Source organism: Cydia fagiglandana, chromosome 9 (assembly GCF_963556715.1).
Source record: "Cydia fagiglandana chromosome 9, ilCydFagi1.1, whole genome shotgun sequence".
Lineage (NCBI taxonomy): Eukaryota > Metazoa > Arthropoda > Insecta > Lepidoptera > Tortricidae > Cydia > Cydia fagiglandana.
The window spans coordinates 569,238-590,486 of record NC_085940.1 but is presented as its reverse complement, the minus strand read 5'-3'; positions in this window follow the sequence as shown (position 1 = coordinate 590,486).

The window sequence follows — 21,249 nt, the reverse complement described above, 5'->3', positions numbered from 1 at the left end:
CGGTAAGTATATTATTACATATATGGTTCGGGATAGAGCAAGAAACGACAACTAACGAAACTCAAGAATGACGGCAGAAATTTCTTCGATAGTATAACGGTAAGTATATTACTTATATAGTTTGCGATAGAGCAAGAAACGACAACTGACGAAACTCAAGAATGACGGCAGAAATTTCTTCGATAGTATAACGGTAAGTATATTATTATATATATGGTTTGTGATAGAGCAAGAAACGACAACTGACGAAACTCCAGAATGACGGCAGAAATTTCTTCGATAGTATAACGGTAAGTATATTATTACATATTATATGATTTGTGATAGAGCAAGAAACGACAACTAACGAAACTCAAGAATGACGGCAGAAATTTCTTCGATAGTATAACGGTAAGTATATTATTACATATATGGTTTGTGATAGAGCAAGAAACGACAACTGACGAAACTCAAGAATAACGGCAGAAATTTCTTCGATAGTATAACGGTAAGTATATTATTATATATATGGTTTGTGATAGAGCAAGAAACGACAACTGACGAAACTCCAGAATGACGGCAGAAATTTCTTCGATAGTATAACGGTAAGTATATTATTATATATATGGTTTGTGATAGAGCAAGAAACGACAACTGACGAAACTCCAGAATGACGGCAGAAATTTCTTCGATAGTATTACGGTAAGTATATTATTACATATTATATGATTTGTGATAGAGCAAGAAACGACAACTAACGAAACTCAAGAATGACGGCAGAAATTTCTTTGATAGTATAACGGTATGTATATTATTACATATATGGTTTGTGACAGAGCAAGAAACGACAACTGACGAAATTCAAGAATGACGGCAGAAGTTTCTTCGATAGTATAACGGTAAGTATAGTATTACATATATGATTTGTGATAGAGCAAGAAACGACAACAGACAAAACTCAGTAAGTATATTATTACATATATGGATTGCGATAGAGCAACAAAGGACAACTATCAAAACTCTAGAATGACGGCAGAAATGTCTTCGATAGTATAACGGTAAGTATATTATTACATATATGGTTTGCGATAGAGCAAGAAACGACAACTAACGAAACTCAAGAATGACGGCAGAAATTTCTTCGATAGTATAACGGTAAGTATATTATTACATATATGGTTTGTGATAGAGCAAGAAACGACAACTGACGAAACTCAAGAATGACGGCAGAAATTTCTTCGATAGTATAACGGTAAGTATATTATTATATATATGGTTTGTGATAGAGCAAGAAACGACAACTGACGAAACTCCAGAATGACGGCAGAAATTTCTTCGATAGTATAATGGTAAGTATATTATTATATATATGGTTTGTGATAGAGCAAGAAACGACAACTGACAAAACTCTAGAATGACGGCAGAAATTTCTTCGATAGTATAACGGTAAGTATATTATTACATATGTATATGGTTTGCGATAGAGCAAGAAACGACAACTGACGAAACTCCAGAATGACGGCAGAAATTTCTTCGATAGTATAATGGTAAGTATATTATTACATATATGGTTTGCGATAGAGCAAGAAACGACAACTGACGAAACTCAACAATGACGGCAGAAATTTCTTCGATAGTATAACGGTAAGTATATTATTACATATATGGATTGCGATAGAGCAACAAAGGACAACTGACAAAACTCTAGAATGACGGCAGAAATTTCTTCGATAGTATAACGGTAAGTATATTATTACATATGTATATGGTTTGCGATAGAGCAAGAAACGACAACTGACGAAACTCCAGAATGACGGCAGAAATTTCTTCGATAGTATAATGGTAAGTATATTATTACATATATGGATTGCGATACAGCAAGAAACGACAACTGACGAAACTTTAGAATGACGGCAGAAATTTCTTCGATAGTATAAGGGTCAAACAGATCACTGTGTTACGTTCTTTCCTGTGGACATACACAAAGTTAAGGGCTATAAAGATTAATTTTCTTATTTAACCCTTATCCACGTAAAAAGGTCCTCCATTTATTTACAAAACTATGATAAAATCATTACTTACATGCCCACAAGCTGTTAACTATTCCCCACAGGAGGGAAAACTAGCGTGTTCGCGCGAACTGTACATTTTTCTCCCCTGTGGGCTAAAGTTAACAGCTTGTAGGCATGTAAGTAATGATTTTATCATAGTTCTGTAAATAAAAGGAGGACCTTTTTACGTGGGTTAGGGTTAAATAAGAAAATTAACCTTTATAGCCCTTAACTTTGTGTATGTCCACAGGAAAGAACGTAACACAGCGATCTGTTTGACCCATAACGGTAAGTACATTATTACGTATATGTATGGTTTGCGATAAAGCAAGAAACGACAACTGACGAAACTCAAGAATGACGGCAGAAATTTCTTCGATAGTATAACGGTAAGTATATTATTACATATATGGATTGCGATAGAGCAAGAAACGACAACTGACGAAACTCAAGAATGACGGCAGAAATTTCTTCGATAGTATAACGGTAAGTATATTATTACATATATGGTTTGCGATAGAGCAAGAAACGACAACTGACGAAACTCAAGAACGACGGCAGAAATTTCTTCGATAGTATAACGGTAAGTATATTATTACATATATGGATTGCGATAGAGCAAGAAACGACAACTGACAAACTCAAGAATGACGGCAGAAATTTCTTCGATAGTATAATGGTAAGTATATTATTACATAATTATATGGAATGCGATAGAGGAAGAAAGGAGAACTGATGAAACTCCAGAATGACAGCAGAAATTTCTTCGAAAGTATAACGGTAAGATTTTGATATGAAAAAAAAACAAAAATCCCGGCTAATGATTTACAATTTGCTTTGCGACCAACAATAAACTACTTTCCATATTAAAAAGATGACAACAAAAAAATCTTTCTAGGTAAGTAATAACCGGAGATTCCAAACAACAAAAGGCGTATAAATTGCCAGAAAAAATAATATTTAACAAGAAATAGAAATATTTTATGTTAGGAATTAATGCAAAACACACCAAATACAACAATTGAGACAGTATATACATATATTATCTTCGCTAAAATATTGAATAGCGAAGACAATGTCAATCTACCCAACGACCAAGAGAAAATTAATGACATATCTCGGCCAAATGTTTCGGCTCTGTCTCGGCAAAAAAGTTTAAGGAAAGATCACCGTAGAAGAAGATAAGTAACAGAAGAAGGTTGTTTTGATAATGGTTGTGGAACTATGCCACCAGAAACACTCACTTTTCAGAGATGGTATGAAGGTTAAAATTGGTTTGAGAATTGACAAAACACCTTAAAAGGGTAGGTAAGAGACGACGCACAAAAAATAGGAAAGACTGCAAGCATCACCTGGTTGAGTTAGTACATCCTACCCAGGATTGTCACTCAAGTAGTTTGTTCCATTTTCACTGAACGCGGATTATTAGTGTAGGTGCCGTTGGCGTAATAATTCCACATAGTTTTTAGATGCGGCGTCCCGATTTCGGCAGCGTCAAGTTTCGGCTGCATGGTAATTTTCACTAGCCAAGTTCTTCTTCCCTTTCTTCAAGTCGTTCATAGTTCACGGTCGTTATGGTGGTCGAATCGAGGGTACGATCGAAAAAGTGTCGACACTTGCCTGCCACCGCAAACTTTCAACCGGGGCGTCCGTTTGAGCGGGACCGGCTTTGAATTTTTGGTGGCAAGCACTTGGGTTATCGGCTTTCTGAAGGGCCAAATCACTACTCAACGGGACACACACTTAAGACTGCAGCGATTTTGCAGAAATGGCGCGAATAACTAAGATTCGTGGCTACAACGGGAGCAGTACCCGGGGCGCGTCTGTTCACGATGACAGCGCAGAGTGAAGTGATATGTGCCCGATCCTCTTGCACGAGCAGCGCATGCGCGCCGCAGGTATAGCGCCTGCGCGCCGGGGAGAGGGGGAACTCACTCTTCACCCCGCACCGCTCCTCCCCCCGCTCTACGTATACTTGTGGTGCTTTTGCTAATTTCAATTGTTTCCGTGGTATATTTGTTATCACACATATTATAAGCGTTTGTGCTCGGGGTCTTATTTTTATGGCCTTTACGCCCATTAATAATAACAATGCAGCTTGCATGGCAGGAATAAAACTTATTACACTAAAGTACTTTCCAGTTTTCAATGGAGCAGAATTTTTCATGGGTTTTATATGTAATCAGAAATGTTGAGTAGTAAAGGAAATAAATAATATGTTGAAAGATATTACTGATTAGAATTTTTCTACTCAATATGAATTTATAGTAGGTACCTAGAGGTAACCGGGTGAATATCGGCTTGTGCTGGTAAACAGGTCCCTCTATAGTAACCTGTATTTTAAATTGACTATTTTGTACTCCAAAACCTTAAGGCTAAAGTGTTTCCTTTATGTTATACCTTTAAACGAGCAATACTTGTAATTATTAGAAATATTGTAATTGTAAGCTCCATGCCTGGCTCTATTCTAAAATCTGTCACATATATAATGGTAATAATCGTTTGTAATTATGGTTAGATTAAGTATATGTTGTAGTACCTATCATTTATATTTGTTAATGTGAATTTAATTTATACAGAAATACTTAATGATGATTTGTTGAAATTTCGTTTGGATTATATTGTACTGTAATATTTGTTAATTATAAAAAAATTAATATTATAGTTATTAATGTGACATACATACCTAATAATGATAATTTAGTGTAATTTTATAAAGACATAATATTATAAAATGAATATAAACCTATTTAATGATTCGTAATGGAACATTTAATAGAATTGTACCGTACAATGTTAGAGTGTATAATCACATGAAAATAATGCTACTTAGATAACAATTATAACAACACTATTAGCACTAGCAAGACGCACGGGCGAATGAGAACAATATAAAATCATTTAGATATGTATCATTTTTATGTCAAAATCTAAGTTTGAAATCTTTGAACTGGCCTCCTAGTAGAAGGCATGGTCCGTCATAGGAAATATAGGAATGTAAAAAATATATAGCTGCAAGTAAATTGATTTTATAAATAAGTAAATATTATAGCACATTTTTACACAAATTGACCAAGTCCCACAGTAAGCTCAATAAGGCTTTTCTTTGGGTACTGACTCAGACAGCTAATATACCTAATATAAAAAACTCTATACTATATATTTAATTACACAAATAACAACAATATAATTTCATTGTTTTGAAAAACAATGAAATTATATTGCGGTAGACCCGTTTGTGTAATTAAATATGTGTACAAAACGCGAGAGTTAAAGTGTTATATATATTTAATACTATAATTTTTTAAACCTTTAATGCTTACGAAATAAAATAATATTATTTACACACATTAAATATATGAATTTGTAATATTCCTATTTGAATAATAAACTACCTACCTTTATCTTTAAAATACCGAGCGAAGTTTCGAACCATTTAACCCGTTAAACCGGGCCGGGACCTTCCGGCGTTTACTTTTCTGACATGGCAGGTGGGTCAATTTCACCAAACGAGCATTTTTGTCTAATTTCCATGGAATTTTGAAATACCAACATTACACGAAAAAAAATGTGCTGAGAATTTGATAAAAAATATAATAAATATTAATTTTCTTATGGGATAAAAATATTCATAAAACTATAAAAGTTATTTAAATTTAAAATTTTGGTCAGGGCACGGGAATTAGTGTGTCCATGGAAATTAGATTTTACTAGAACGGAAATTAAAACACGGCACGGGAATTGTTTTCTTAACTTATTTTGGTACTTAAAACTACTATTTATGTATATTTTAATCTACAATAATATACTGCAACCATACTGAAGTGGCATCGGACATATTTACCTTCTTTAATTTTATTTTCGAACGACAAATCTACGAAAGTATGTTACACTAAAAACTACGTATTTGACTAATCCTTTCCTTTAATGGCAACTAATCCCTCTTTCTTAGTAAAATGTACATATTTCAAAACAATACTTTGAGTAGTTTCGTAAACTTGTCCGCCTTTACATACAAAACTATTCATCAAAAAGTGTCATTATGTATCTGCATGTAGATAGGTACAAGGTGTATGATCTGGTATATGGTCTTATAGGAAATGATACTAAGAAATAAATAGGGGCACAGTGAGAAGAAGTTATTGTGTAAGTTAATCTGAAGAAATCTAATATGCTGCCTTCATAAATTAATAACCCAAAAAATTGTTTGAACACATATGAGGTAAGGTGGGGTAAGACTATCACCGGGGTAAGACTATCACTTGTATGGAATCCTCATACTGTTAGTCTTGCCCCGATCAAAATAAACTAAGTTAGTCTTACCCCGCCTTACTTTACACATAGGTATACGGGATGTCCCTGCCCTGCGGGAAAATCTTCAAAGTGTAGGTTGCTTAAGTAATTTCTCAAAAATATCATAATCTTCCTAAAAAAAACTTGCTTACAAAATACCCCCTGGCACTGACTAAAATAACCGACTTGGTTTCACATTACATCCCAAATTTTTTTGTAGTAGAGTAGAAGAACTGCGTTGCGAGATTTGCATCTTTTTACATGAATTGAAATGATCCCATCTCTTTTTGTAGGCTGTCCTTCTTTTCGGGTAAACATACCCATACCATACTGATACTTTGTATATACATATCATAATACATCTTTATTCATACTCACATCGTCCATCGTAGTGTACCTTTATTTTCCCTACTAATTGTAAGAACTAAAAGGTAACGTTGTTATCGCATATATTTCTATAGGATTACAAACTTAATTATGCAGTTATCTTTAGAACGTGACTAATATTGCAGTATTATTAGATTTTTATTGGCTTAAAAAGCTAAAACCTAATTACGTTTCAAATTTGGAACTTGTGGGTATGCTAGAAGTACCTTTAAATAATATTGATTGAGAGTGATTGTGCCAGTGACAAAACTAAGGGATTTTAAAGTGTATTAATTCTTAGACTAATACATGCTCAAATTAAATGTTATTTAGATAGAATGTTATTGAGATTTGATGGTACGGCCGTGCCACTTTGTTTTGCTCGACTTGGCGGCGGCACTGCCGTGCCCCCAGATCCTTTGACCTTCTTCAGGCCTCAAACTATCTCCATGCCAAATATGTATTATCAAGCTGATATTGTTTCAGCGGCTTAAGCGTGACGAGATAACAGACAGACAGACAGAGATACTTTCGCATTTATAATATAGTAAGAATAGGATATATTTAATTTATCTTGTACCTATTAGAAAAGCTAATTTATAACAACTAATCTATTATACGAGCAATTCTTGTATATATTTCGAGGATCTCGGAAACAGCTCTAACGATTTCGATGAAATTGGATCATATATGGGCGTTTTCTGGGATGAAAAATCGATCTAGCTAGGTGTCTCTGGGAAAACGCGCATTTTTGAGTTTTTAGGTAGGTATATGTTTTCCGAGCAAAGCTTGGTCTCCCAGATATTTAAACTTTATACGGCTTACGCTGTCAGCTGTCTAATTTACAAAATAAAACCATTGTAAATTTGATTCATTTTGTTTCATGTAACCTTAGGTACGGGTATTATAATATGTAATAATTCCAAAAATAGTTTTATGTTTATATAATATTTTGATATTATAATATGATAAATGAATAAGGTTAGGTGGCGCAAGACTAACAGTACGAGGATTCCATACAAGTGATAGTCTTACCCCAGTGTCGTCTTACCCCACCTTACCTTACGTATTAAAATTGCCCGGGTTATTCGGGTCCACCCTGTAAGTATGTACTATAGTACTTATACTAAAAAACCGTTCATAGATTTTTGTGCATTCTCTGAGATTTCCTTAAATGTAAAATAGAAAGATATACGTCATATTATTATTACATATAATATATATTCAATGCCAATATATATATATGTAATAATAATATGACGTAAACATTGCCAATTAACTTACAGTGCCCCCAATTAAAAATTTGCTGACAATAAATGTAATACTTTCTAATTCCCGTGCCACTTAATCAGCTGTTTTAGGTAAATATTCTATGGGAATTAGGGCACGGAAATTAGAATTCGTAATAAAAAAATTCGCCAAAAATTTTAATCGTGTTTAACCAAACTGTTATGTTATCGCTTACATAAAGATACATAAAGGGCTCCTAAATATGATAATTGTTTTTGAAAAGCTATGTGGGAAATAAAATTTATAAGGGGCATCGAAATTAGAAAAAAATTGTCGCCCACCCGGATTCCGAAATACTTATGCGATTTGCTCGAACACGCCGCGGCTTGACGTACATCCGCTTGCTTTGAGAATCAGCCGAATACTGCCAGTACAGGTGAGGCGGGACACGAGGCGGTTCAGATACAGACGTCGGCTGTGAGAGCCCTTTGAGTTTTGCCGACGAAATTTTACTCGCGCGCTCGGACAAAATTTAAACTTCGATCACGAGTTATTTACCACAATGAAGTTAATAGTGTATGTGCTAAGTGATAGTAAATATCATCTAGTTTAAGTATTTGACACTAAATTAGTGATACTAATGTAGAATTTTTCGTAGGATTTTTCATTATGCTCAAAAGTAGATTCCGGACAGGGCACGGGAGTAGTAATTTGAGCCTTTAAGTATTTTTAAGTATACTCTAAAAACCAATTAATCAGTGATTTCATATGGAACCCGGTGTGAAAGTGTGGCTTCTTTATGTAAAAAAAAATGGTAAGTATTATTTGATGCTAACCCGCGATTTTCATCACGGACAGAAAAAAAATCGTGTTCAGAAATTGACCCAGGTGATCGCGTGATGCTTTCCATAGAAAACGAAGCGCCCGCACACGACACGGCCCGGTCTAACGTGAGTCATCCTTAACAGTTTTACTTCATGAGCTGTTTGCTTAATTGATTCCTTAAATTTCTTTCTTACATACCATTCCATATAATCGACATACATAGTATTAATTTCTACTCCTATACCTTAAGGTTTTGGTGTGCATGTGTTATTTAAGTGTTAAATATAAGCTCCTATTCTTTACCTGAGTTGATCCCAGGGCGCTTGCTAATTCCTTTTGTTTCATTATCACTAAATTATCAGTTATCTCCAATGTTAGGTGCAGGGTAAAGAATTTGGCATGGTATTTTGTTATCATTATTTCTTATCCTTTGAATGATAACAATGATAAATTTGTACACCGTGTACAACTTACTTTATCTTTTTCGGCTCGTTTTAAGACTCACGTTGTAATTTTATTAAAGTAGAAGTCTGTTAATTTTATCAAATGAATTGGATTTATTTTACTTCCCGGGTTTGGTACGAGCTGAATACCTATATAAAAAGTAGAGATGCCACGAATATTCGGCAACTATTCGGTATTCGGCCTATTCGGCCACTTAGCCGAATATTCGGCAATGATAAATTTAATAAGAATATTCGGCCGAATGTTGCCTACTATTCGGCCGAATACCGAATATCTGTTGCACCTACCTAAAAAATAAAATTACACAAAAAAAATAACCAAAAACTAGGTATATTTATGTTTAAAATGTATTCTTGGAAAGTAGCTACATACGAAGGCACGTTTTTGAGCATTTGTTGATTACAATATATCGTATTTTTATCATGGGTCTGATTTCATTGACTCTAACTACATTCATTAATTCTGTTCATCATAAACCTATAAATCTTAGCAAACGTTGTGCTTTGTTGGCGAACAGTTTTCATAATAATTGTGACTCAAAATGTTTGCATGTCATGCCGAATATTCGGTGTTCGGCCGAGAGAGGGGCCGAATATTCGGTATTCGGCCATATTCACTATTCGGGGCATCTCTATTAAAAACACAGTGGCGGATTAGCCCTAAGGCCCAATAGACCCGGGCCCGGGAATATAAGTTATTTAGGGGCGGCAAATTGTGACAAAAATGTTGCTGATGATAACAAGAAATGACTCAAAATGTAGGTAGTCAATATCATAGGTGCTGAGAAAGGGTTGGCTACAGGGCCTGGGGCGGCAAAGACTGGCAATGTCTGCATTAATGTCAAATTTATATTTAAACATATATATAAAGAAATCTACCTTATAATCAGGTAAACGAATAATTAATTAACAATAATTATTGGTAATAATAAAAAAAACATTATACTGGTATACTGTTCTCTTTTTCTACAATAGTCCCAATGCCTGCTGAGACCGGTTCACGGGTGTCTATTGTTGCACCTGTGAACGGGTTCCAGCAGGCGTTCTATATGACATAAAAGCTCTCCAAGGGGCCTCTACGTGTTGGATCTGTGTCCCCACGCAAGCCTATCAAAAAACCGGGATTATAGGCCCGTGATATCCAAAAAAAAAAAAAAAACATTAAAACTAACTATGAATTAAAGATTTAAAAACTAAACTAAAATTAAAATAAACCTACTTAAAAATTAAACTAATCCTTATAATATTATATAAAAACTAAAATATACTAATAAAATAGATGAAAATAAAAAGAAGTTATAAAAATAATACCCCTTCTAATATATATAGTTAATTTATTTACACAAAGTATATACTTACATTCAAAAAAATATGTCAGCGAACAAAGGGCCCTAAGGTTTAACTGCCGCTGTGATCTGATATGATATGAAAATATGACGTTAATAATGATTCTGCCACACTTTGTTCTATTTAAATCGGTACAAAGTATAAAGTAATGTAATGCTGGTTCTTCCAATTTTGAATCTTAAATGTATATGTCGCAGTAAGATAGATAAAGCCGTTATATAGTTATAACCCTAGGGATATAATTTATATGTCGTAACATAGTTATACGAAAGCGATTCATTACTATCTTACTAGGTATATAACTATAATACGTCTTTAGTTTAGTGATATAGTTATATTACTGGATTAAGTTTAGTGAAATAATTGTAGTTAGAAGTGCGGCGGTGCGTATCCCTAGGGATAAGTATAGTTATATGCCGTTAATAATACGGTATTTGACTAAACTAATGTGGTTAAATGGTTTTAAATCTGCCAGGGAATCAAAGAAAACAGTAAGTATATTCGTTTTTATTTTTATTACAAAATCAACTTTGTTGGTTGCAATTAGTTGCAATACTTTTTAGCAATATTACGTAAAAGTTCAGGTCGATTCACGAAAGCTGGCGCAAAATTTCTACTGAATAACAACTATTTTCATAGAAATTCTGTCAAATCTCGCGATATTACTATCTTACTACGAATATGATTATAATACGTACTATACGGCATATAGTTCAGCGAAGAGCAACTAAAATGGTTGCTTCATTGAAAGACAAACCATATGAAGAACGGCTTCAAGAATTAGGTCTTACAACATTGGAGGACAGAAGGAAGCGAGGCGATCTTATTGAGACTTACAAAATCTTGTCCGGTCACTACAATGTTCCAAATATTAAAGACCTATACACATCAAGTCAGAATGTAAGGTTGAGAGGACACTCTAAAAAACTTGTCAAACCTCCGTGTGCTAGTAACCCTAGAAAACACTTCTTGCCGAATCGTGTGGTAAATGTGTGGAACTCTCTACCAGATACTGTTGTTAGTGCACCGTCGGTCAACACTTTCAAAAATAGACTGGATACACATTTTAGAACTTTAAAAAGTGCAAAATAAAATACAAGTGCTTCGATATACACGCATCAGCTCTAAGAGCTGCTAGTGTATCAAATAAAATAATAAAAATAATAATAATAAATATAACTATATCCCTAGGGATATAACTATACCTCCGCCGCACCGCCGCACTCCTAGGTACCTACAATTATTTCACTATTTCATTATTTCACTAAACTTAATCCAGTAATATAACTATATCACTAAACTTAAGACGTATTATAGTTATATTCCTAGTAAGATAGTAATGAACCGTTTTCGTATAACTATGTTACGACATATAATTATATCCCTAGGGTTATAACTATATAACGGCTTTATCTATCTTACTGCGACATATATACCACGTAAGTGCTTTGGTGCTATACTGGTAACTTACACTAAGAGAAAAGTACAACAAAAATACACTTAATCCGGGGACAAGGAGAGTTAACTAATATACAGAGTGGAAAGATAAGTCGGGCCCTGGAGGGAAACTATCTTAAATCCTTAAGCTGGCTCATTTTACTTAAATGAAACATTCCTTTATTTTTAAAAAGAAACAAAACTGCATTTAAAGATTTTCTAAAACTCGCTTGCCTCGCCCGGGACTCGAACCGACTAAAAATTCCAAAAAGTAAAAACTCGCAATTTTATTCTACTAGTCGATACAGTTAATGTTAATGATAAAATTTCTCCAAGAAACATTAGGCGTTACACTCGTCTGTCGTACAAAATATCCATAAAATCTAATATTTAGTACCTACTCAAGATTTTTTTAGACAAACCAAATTGAAGAAAAAAAGAAAAGTACTTTGAATGCAGTTTTGTTTCTTTTTAAAAATAAAGGAATGTCTCCTTTAAGTAAAATGAGCCAGATTAAGGATTTAAGGTAGTTTCCCTCCAGGGCCCGACTTATTTTTCCACCCTGTATAGGAACAAATTGACTTTTGCACTTTCTATTAGTTCTTGCAATTTCTATTATCTGTTTATTGAAATTATATTTGGGATTACTGAGCTGTTTGTTGAAATAAATAAACTTTACAGAAATAGTGAAACGTCCATAATTATTACTAAAACTTCATTTTTTCCCCCAGTACAGAACTGTTTTTTAATTCCTGGTGATGATTTTTCTCTCAGTGTATGTGTAAAGTTTTTAATAAATAAAATAAATAAAGCCACGATTGGTAAAAAAATAAAGGTCTATAAAAATATAGAACACGCTATCGGCCAAAGCCAGAGTCGACCAGATTCAAAACAGTGTAGCTGGCAAACGTTGATTATGGACTTGACCCGACCCTAATTTGTTGACCAATGAGAAACAAAGATCCTTTTTTTGTTGAGTAACGTCATTGTTCACAATCTTTATCTAGCTTGCACGTGTGTTGTCAAGTCAGTTGCATCTTGCACGTCTAAATCGCACGACGTGTCTTAACACTCTTAACCGTCGCAATCATGTCCCACGGCAATATTTGTCATCGTTGGTGCGAAACCGTATAATCACTTCAAGAGACGAAGGTATAATATTAGTGAAATCTCGGAAGAATTACAGCCGACTCGACCAATGATCGCCACATATGAAGAGCATCCATTTACTCCTCGGCAGTTTGAGGCGGCATTTGATTGTTGTCCGCAAACCGTGCGAAACGCTCTTCATTGGACCGGCATCCACCACCGAAAGCCGGCAAAAAAAATTGTTTTGTCAGCAGTTCAATTTTCCTCGAGCTATGAGGGATTTTGATTTTACACATGCCATATTTTCCGACGAGAAGTCTTTTAAGTCGAGCCAGGTGGGTCGCCCGAATTATGGCGTGAGGATAATACACGATACGACCCGCGGGATGTGGTTCCATGAAGTCTCTAAAAGTCAGGAAGAGTCGTAGTTAACATGTGGGCGTAGATGAGTGCAGCTGGGCCGGAGAGCTGGTACCTATATTTACCCGAGAGGGCCAATGGCGCGAGTTATCTGGAGGTTCTGCAGGACACAATGGTGCCGTCAGTGAGGACAGTGTATACGGAAGACGTGCCTGAAGTAATATTCATACACGACAACTGCTCTATACACAAATGTCGCTTGGTACAAAATTTGCTTGAACAAAAACCCAGTGGCAACGCAATATCATAGCCCTCGCGCTGTACGGATCTCAATCCTATTGAAAATCTAGGGTCCGTAATGGTCCAACGCTGGGATAACAGATCCGAAAGGACCAAAAACGCACTTTTCGCATGTTAACGACATCGACATTACATCGAACGACGCAACAGAAAACTGTATCACCAAAATTATTTTTATTTAGCTTTTAACATTTTTTATATTATCGTTTGTATGAATTCTATGTTAGTTTGTAAGGTTTGTATTTCTGGGCCTTAGTTGCCTGAAAAGATTTTATTTAGGTATTTATTTAAGACAACGCCTATCATTATTGCAAGCCTAATGAATCAACCGTGTATTGTAACATTTGGGTGAAATATAATTGAAAATCACCGTTTCGGGGGAAATACGAAATACGATACCACAACGTCTACCGTAACATTATTTTTAAATAAAATTATTTCCGCACAATTATTATTGTTTACCTTATCCACCTTTCGATACCTAACAAGCCACGAGCGCTTTTGATCATAAAAGTAATAAGCAATATCGTTCAAAACGTAATTTCTATTTAACTGATAGATCATAAGAAATCTATAACGAGTTCTCATACGAACTCTTCCGAAAGTACCCGAGGCTCGGCCGATATCGCTCGATCATAGATCTGCGAGATTTTGTAGTAAATTTTCAAAAAGGTTAAGCTTGTATGGATTTTAAAGGCGCTTACGACCTTTTGGTGGGTAAGGGGGGATAATGACTCAATTATCCGCTTAGAGGGGGCGTGGTACTGAACAGTATGTCTTCATTACTAGAGCGGGTTGGGCTAGTATGGAGATAGGCATTAGGAAAAGTATTATTACGCGAAGGTTTCGTAATACCTATAGGGATAGGGTGAAATTTGAACCACCGTTCATGCTCTGCATCTAGTGGCTTTATAGGTCACACGTCACACTGAACTACTTTTATTATGGGTCCAATGCCGAAATAGTGAAAAAAAAATCTGGCCCATAAAATCAGCATTATCACATCAGCCGGAATGTATAAAACAGCTAAATTCTTTTTCGCGATCTCGGTATTGGTCCCATAATAAAAGTGATTCAGTAAGTATCCTATAACCAAAGAGAATAGATAGTATAAAGGGGTCCGGTCATAGTAAATATTGTAGTCACAGTAAATTTACTGCCATCTATCGACACGACACACGACTAAAACTCAAAATGAAAACGTATAAAATTATCATAAAAAACCGGTCAAGTGCGAGTCGGACTCGCGCATGAAGGGTTCCGTACCATAATGTAAAAAAAAAACAAAAAAAAAAGTAAAAAAAAACGGTCACCCATCCAAGTACTGACCACTCCCGACGTTGCTTAACTTTGGTCAAAAATCACGTTTGTTGTATGGGAGCCCCATTTTATTTTGTTTTTAGTATTTGTTGTTATAGAGGCAACAGAAATACATCTGTGAAAATTTCAACTGTCTAGCTATCACGGTTCGTGATATACAGCCTGGTGACAGACGGACGGACGGACGGACGGACGGACGGACAGCGAAGTCTTAGTAATAGGGTCCCGTTTTACCCTTTGGGTACGGAACCCTAAAAATGTTTATACATGGATAAATGATTTTATTATTTTTATATCATTTTGACAAATGTTCATTCACTGATATCTATGTGTTAAAATTGTTAAATATGAAAAGGTATCGCCATCTAGCCGAGAATAGGCCAAAGGTGTGTGCGCCATCTATCCGGGAATGATAATATAAAATAAACTTTATTCATCTTATACGAAGTTACACATGTCTTTGCTATAAAGTCACTAAGTAGAGTGTGAACGGTGGTTAATATTTCACCCTTATATATAACTGATAACAGAGACGTACACAGGTACGTGTGCGAGAGTATAGCACCAGCGACAGTATCGCGACTGTATCGAGACTTTTTTTGCAAAACTCTTGCAAGGAAATGATCCGTACAATGTTAGCATCAGGAAGACTGCGCGTGACCGCTTCATAGGACTATATCGCGCATGCGCCCGATTTATTGGTAATATCGATGCGATGCCGTGACGGCCATTACGGCCCGCCATTACTCTACCTTCAACCTAAAACATCACAACTCAAAAACACAGAAAAAAACACTTTGAACAAGAACTAAACTGTGTTAGAGACTATTTTAGTGGTGAATATTGTTAAGGTTATGTTTTTGATTTGAAGAGGGTTTTATCAGGTTCTATTCATCTGGGGTCAGCAATTGATTTTTAACGTTTTGGAACTAGTTGGTGTAAGAAACATCTTATGCGTCCTCAGGCGCTTTTAGATGGTAAGGATAAAACGCAGTTTTCATGTAGTAAGCTAGACAAGATATCTTAGTGGATATCAGAGCCCTAAGATTACCGCTTCATACATTTCATTATAAATACTTATGTAAATTAATTAAGGTACCTAAATAGGTATGTGATAAAACTGATAAAAAATAAAAAAACCTCACGAATCGAATTTGATAAAGCAAATTTAAGAACCACCGGTAGAAAACCTACTTTCAAATAAAAAACCGCATCCAAGTCTGTTTATGCTTAGAAAGGTTATGTTAAGAGCTTTATGGTGCCACAACACATAGCGGTCAAACTTATAACACCTCTTTTTGCTTCAGGGTTGCTTCAGGGGTTAAAAACAGAGCTTTGAAGTAGGTAGGACGCGTCCACAAACAAAAACATAAATATGAAAAAAAGAACTCGTATAAATATAATACTTCCCCACACAATTAAAAGCTTTAGCCTATTGTTATTAATGTCAACTTTACATGACTCAAAAAACCTAATGAGTTAATTGCAAAAAAAAATTACGTAATTAAGCGCAGTTAAGAAGCTATTAGTCTTAACTTAATTGACTCATTTGTGTTACGAAAATTAACTATGTAAATTGTATTGTATTGTATTTATTGTACTTAAATCATACACATATGTATATAAACATATATAGAAAAAATATATAACCTACAGATAAGACTACTGAAGACAATTGTACCTAAGCATATAAAAAAGAAACACGAAACAGACTACTCTCAACTTTTCAAATACTGTAATATACTCCCAGTTCAAAATAAATGTAAACTAGCCATACTAACTGAAGAATATCACCATGTTACTAAACTAAAAGAATATATAAGATGTACAAAACTAAGAAGTTTACAGAGCCAAAACAAATATTGTTTACCCAAATATAAGAACATTTATGGCACTAGACTGTATACATATATATTGCCTAAAATATTAAATGATTTGCCAGAAGATACTAGATTAAAATATGTAAACGGGAAAAATAGAAAAAAAGTAATTAAGACGCACTTGTTACAATCTAACGACTTTAGTTACATATATTAAGAATTTTAATTAGTATAAGATAGATATGTATATTGTCATGTTATTTTCTCGAACTCCCCATCGGCATACAAACCTCCTCAAGGTTTTGCCCACGATGGGTCTTGTAATAATAATGTACGTTATTTAGCTTATTGTTCAATAAATTAAAAAAAAAAATATTATAAGTCTATAGCATACTACGCTAACACACTTTCATGCATCTGACTTAAATAGAAATGGCTTAACTGTTGTAACACAATGGAATCAATTAACTTTAGACTATTACAAGTGCTTAGCTATGCACAATTTTTTTGCAATTCACTCTATCAATAACTTAATTTATTTTAAACATCAGCGACCGAAAATGGCGTAAGCTCCCAAAATGGTGGGAAGGGTTGTGACGGCTGTCCGAACTGTCACTCTGACAGCGGGTCAAGCGAGTCAATTTCCGCCCGACGATCCCGCGATTTGAATTTTGATTTTAGAACGCTTTCGAAGTTTGGGGCGGGTGAAAATGCGTTTGTCTGGGACGAGATACGAGATACCTACTGTTTTTAACCCCCCACGCAAAAAAGAGGAGTATGTCTAATTTGTTTGAATTGACGACAATTAACTGGCTGTGTGGGTGTCTGTGACATTGTATTTCACAAACGGATGGACCGATTTTGATGCGGTTTTTTTACGTGAAAACTAACTAAAATTAATAACTAAGCTTAAAAATAAAAATGTATGTTACGATATAAAAAATCATTAAAAAAATCATAAATCTTTATTTCCAAAAGTACAAATTACAGAGTGTGGCAGGGGTCTCCGCGTCCGCACTAGGCTTCGCCTGGGACGCGGGGTACCAGGAATACATTAAACAACAGAATTACCTATACAAACATAAAGTCCAGCTTATAGCAAAATAACTTATTAAGTATAGCCAGGCGTGTCTCACTCCGCGATTTCGTCGCTTTGCTACAGGTAGCTAAAAGTACATCCGTTCGACCCAAATTTTGGGGTTTGCCATAAGCCGCGCGTGGCGCTGTAGCCACCTAGCGGTAATATCTGTCCTGATTGTAACAGACGCGTTTTGTTAGAGAATGAGTCTTCTGTTTATTCTATTATTTATTCTGTGTTATAGCTAACAATCAATCAAAGGTCAAAGGTGATATATAATATTATGTTTATTATAATACTTATATGATTTTTTTAGTAGCCTGCAAACTAATTAAATTTCATTTTCTTTTCTTGTAATGCCATTTTGTAGTCTGCCAATGCAAAAAGTTATGAAAACACAATTCTAGTGAGTATGATTTCATAAATTCTAAAACTCTAATCGAGTGAGTCTTGTAGGAAATCCCGTTCTTCCAGAATAAACACTTGAATTTGACATTAGCCGCACTTGTGTATTCGCTGGGCATATAAATTTCCGTGCCGCGCGTACAAATAAGCAGAGATTTTTGCATTTTGATCCTTGCAGCGGGTCTGGGGTTACCAGGCGTTAGGATATTTCGTCATTTATGGGAAAACTGACCAAAACTTCAGTAATTTTTGATGGTGAATTGAAAACAACATTTTTCTTATACTGGAGTCAGTTATGTATCGCTGCCATACATGACCCAAAAATTTTTTATTAAGCTATGAGCTTCATCACATCTGATATTTGAGTAATTCTAAGCATTTCTAGCCTGGGAGGCAAAAAGAAGCGTGCGTCTAGTCGGGGAGGGTGGGGTCATCTTTAAAAAAAATCTATTCTGATCCTGGTGGCTGCTAGGGCAACTTTGGTATCATTTTCGTATAAACCAAAGACGTAGAATTCATTGCTGATATTTGTTTTTTTCAGTTTCATAGTAATTTTACAAGCAAAACGTAAAAAGGTGAAAATTTTGGTTGAAGATTTTTGCTACGCGGTGCCGAAACTACAAAAGATAGAAAGTTGAAATTTGCACACTAGATTACATTTATAAAGTGTATAAGAGATAAGAAGCGATTTTGAGAAATTCAACCCCTAAGGGGGTTAAAAAGGGGATGAAAGTTTGTATGGGGTTCAAGTTTTATTTTAAGCTAGGAATTTGAAACTTCGTAAAACGAAATATTATTAAAATACAAGAAAACTAATTTCAGCGTTTTTGAAAATTCATCCCCTAAGGTGGTGAAAAGGGGGTTGAAAGTTTGTATGGATATCAAAAAATTTTTCGAACGCGGGACTTGAATCTTTGTATTTGAGGATATTATTAAAAGACAGGAAAAGTAATTTCAGCGTTTTGTAAAATTCATCCCCTAACAGGGATAAAAAGGGGTTGAAAATTTGAATCCATTACAAATCCGAGTAGACGCACATTTCTTATTGCTTCCCAGGCTTGAAATGCTTAGAATTACTCAAGGAATATATGTGATGAAGCTCATAGCTTAATAAAAAAATTTTGGGTCAACTTTATAACTGCTTCCGCTATTAGTTCTTTCAACTATATAGGTAGGTTTCGGTTGTTGGATGTTGGTACTCTGCCAACGGTATCTACTGTACATACGCATATAATATGACTAATAAGAACATAATTCGAATCTAACACAAAATGCACATAACACATGATCAAATGTTCCCAGTCTACTCATGAATGATGACTTTGAACCAAGACCTTTGCAGGAAGGATCACTTCCGGCTCCGGCTTAGCCTGCCTGCTCGCGGATTTTTATTTTCAGTGCCGGATTTACCAGGCGGCCGTAAACTTTCAGGCGGTCGAATTGACTTTTAGACCAATCTATCCACGATATTTAAACGTCAATCTAAAATGCGCTTAATACAAATAATATATTACCTACTTTTATGTTATACGTTAAAATGATAGACCTTACATTTAAACAAATATTAAATTGGAAACGACGAGTATTCTTGTAGGTAATATACTCCAGAGAATTTTTGCATTAGGTACGCCAGAGACGTGAAAAGTATCAGTCTAATAGTTGATTCTTCCAGGAATCAATTTAGTTTAATGGCTGACACCAGAAATGCTTAGGACATAAAACTGCCTTTATCCAACTATACGTCTTCCAACTTGTTTTGTAAGATCAAACTTCGAGTCTTAAGTACTTACTCTTTTTATAAATGTTTATATTACGCTGCGCACAATACTAAATTTATTACGAACAAGCTAGTATAATAATATATTGACAGTCCCTTCCTTTCACTCAATATTATCAAGATTTTTCATAAACCAGTGATTTATTCGGTGTTTTTGGCATTACCGTCTGGTAACCCTAGAGGCCTCATATGCGGCCCTGCACCGGCGATGCGATGGTCGCAGCTAGAATAAATCACGCCTGATTTATTTTTATTCGGTTGGCAACACTGAACGCGTATATTCTCCGCATTGCCGTTTCCATTCTTTGTTTAAATTATTTTCGTCGCAATAGGTTTTTATAGTTGTTATTTTATTGTTATGAAATAATGAGGAACTCGTTTATAAGTTAGAGTCTGTGCAGAAAGAGAAGAGTCGTAGAATGTATGGGTTTAAGTACATTCCACGACTCTTCTCTTTCCGAACAGAGGGCCTGCCGCGAACCACTTTCGACGTGTTCACACTTACGTACGAATTTACAAGTGCGACAGAAATGCAACGTGGTTCGCGGTAGGCCCTCAGACTATAGATTACGGTTTTTTTTTATTATTATGAATGGGCTTACTCATGGCCACAGACTAGCCGAGGCGTAGACGTGGCCTACGATGGAGCGAGCTCGCCCAAAAACACACAACACACACATTTTACATTTTTTTGTAACATTTTTTTAATGATATAGGAGGCATAGAGCAGACACCCGCAACACCAAAAGGGTTGCAAGCGCGTTGCCGGCCTCAAACATAAGCCTAGTTTTGATTTGATCGGCTAATTTAGTATAACACCTGATAATAAATATTAGCAACATTTTATTGTTGTGACTCGGAACATCACGTTTAATTCTTGAGCGTAATTAAAAATAATAAAATATCGTAAGTCTAATTACTCTTATCTTATTAGAGTCCGTCCAAGCTAACTTTGCACCGAGTTGAACAGAACAAAGTTAGAGGGTGTTATTATAAACGTCATACATATTTTCATAGAAATTTGACATTAATTATGACATTGTCACACTGTTTTATTTCAAATGCCCTGCAGAGTTAGCTTGGTCCGACTCAAAAGAGTCTAAAGGTA